Source organism: Cololabis saira, chromosome 20 (assembly GCF_033807715.1).
Source record: "Cololabis saira isolate AMF1-May2022 chromosome 20, fColSai1.1, whole genome shotgun sequence".
In the NCBI taxonomy this organism is placed as follows: Eukaryota; Metazoa; Chordata; class Actinopteri; order Beloniformes; family Belonidae; genus Cololabis; species Cololabis saira.
Window position 1 is genome coordinate 5,279,403 of NC_084606.1, and position 2,368 is coordinate 5,281,770.

Here is a 2,368-nt window from a genome sequence, read left to right on the forward strand (position 1 = left end):
CGCCAGCACGAAGGGGCGTGACAAACTCTCGGCGGGAACAGGAAGTGGCGTGACAAACTCTCGGCGGGAACAGGAAGGGGCGAGGGAAAGAATGTCGCCGTCCCTCGGCCAAAACAACGGCACAATGACATTTATCAGTCACACAAATGCAAAGATAATTTGACAAAAATGACAAAGGGCCCCCTTTAATTTCGGTTCAAAGTAACTAAGAGGCATGCAGGTTTAAGCAGGTTTAAAGCAGGTTCAAGCATGTTTTAAGCACGTTTTAAGCACGGTTTAAGCATGTTTAAGCATGTTTTAAGCATGTTTTAAGCATGTTTTAAGCAGGTTTAAGCATGTTTTAAGCAATTAGCAGCTAAGTGGCTAAGCCCCGAGCTAAGCAGCTAAGAAGCTAAGCAGCATGGCAACACGGGCCACACAGCATTAGAGCCTTTTCCGAGGCCGTCTAGCCGACGAGCACGGACATAATCTAATAATACATGCCTTTATAAGAGGCTAAAGAGCGTTTTCACTCACCCACGTGCAGCCCGGATCCTTCCCCCGGAGCAGGTGCGGCCCCAGGCTCCCCACCATGCCGAGCATCCCGTCGGTCGACGTCCCGCCGCTCTAGAAAGGTCGGAATTCAACCATACAGAGCTCAGGAGCTGCTCCGCGTCACCAGCAACCGATACAACTCGGTTTAAAACACCATTTTCATCCTTACCTGGAGGATTGGAGGAGATGAGGCGTCCACCTGACGGGGAGGCTGCAACGTGTGAAAGATGGACGCCAGCAGGAAGGGGCGTGACAAACTCTCGGCGGGAACAGGAAGTGGCGTGACAAACTCTCGGCGGGAACAGGAAGGGGCGTGGCGGCGCCAACAGGAAGGGGCGAGGGAAAGAATGTCGCCGTGCCGTGGCAGGAACAAAGTACTGCACCGTCCCTCGGCCAATTCAATTCAACCATTGACAATTCATGATCAGTTACCATCGTGTCTGCCTTAAAAGTATAACTGTGTAACTATTTTCTTAACATTTAGAATTTAAAATAAAAAAATATAAAAACGAACTTCCCAGATTTTTTTACACAATATTATTTGTACGCACATCTGAACTTATAAAAAAATCAGGCCCACCCAAATTTTTGCAGGCCCACCCATTAGCTACATTCTGGCTCCGCCACTGCTTATAGGTCCCCAAATCATACAAGTTTCATATTGTGTCATGTCTTCTAATCCAATTACTCAAATTATTCCAGGAATCGTTTCACTCCTAGTCTCGTTTTGGACAACGAAAATGAAGACACATTTTAGCAGAGCTTTTATTTTGTAGTCTACATTTTAGTCTGGTTTTTATTCCTGTACAATATTACATTGTATATTTAATTATCGTTATCGTCACATGACCACAATACGGGAGAGTATCAGGGCTAGACAGGAGAAAAATAGAAATAATATTTTAGAGGAGGAAGATTTTCTTTTCATTATGCACTTTGAGGAAAAAGTGGAAATGTAGAGAAAAATGTTGAAATGTCAAAATGAATGTTGAAGTTCAATTTCAAGAAAAAAGTTGAAATTTCGAGAAAGAAGTGTAAATGTTGAGAAAAAGCTGTGACATCTCTGCTTCCTCTGAGAGAGACTGAGCTGCTCTGTTTATGTAATCATTGCTCGGGGGTTTATGTTTATGTTCATGTTCATGTTCTGGATCTCTGAAAAGCGTCTAGAGACAAACATCTGTTGTATTAGACGCTATAGAAATAAAGTTGAATTGAATTGAATTGAATTGAATTGAATTGAATTGAATTGACCCTCCTCCTCCTCCTTCCAGGGTGGAGCCTGCTGGACAACGATGGCTGACACCAGGTCTGAGGAAGTGTACGTGTGTTTTTATTCAACCGTCTTCACTCCTTCATGAGTCCATCAGTGATCAATAACTGATCAATAATAACTGCAGCTGCTTGTTTGTTCTCTCCATCAGATTCCTGTCGACTCACCGTCCACACAAACACAGTCCACAACCACATCAAACTGTCTGACGACAACAGGAAGATGATGTTTGTGTGGGAGGATCAGTCGTATCCTGATCATCCAGACAGGTTTGATCTCTGTGATCAGCTGCTGTGTAGAGAAGTTCTGACGGGTCGCTGTCACTGGGAGGTCCAGTGGAGAAGAGAGGTTTCTGTATCAGTGAGTTACAGAAGAGTCAGCAGGAGAGGAGGCTCTGGTGACTGTAGGTTTGGAGGGAACGATCATTCCTGGAGTCTGGACTGTTCTCCAGGTGGCCTCTAAACACCCCCCACCCCCCCCCCCCCCCCTGATGGGAGGAGGGGGGGGGGGGGGGGGGGTGTTTAGAGGCCCCTGACAGAGACTGAGCCGGTCTGACCCCCGTCC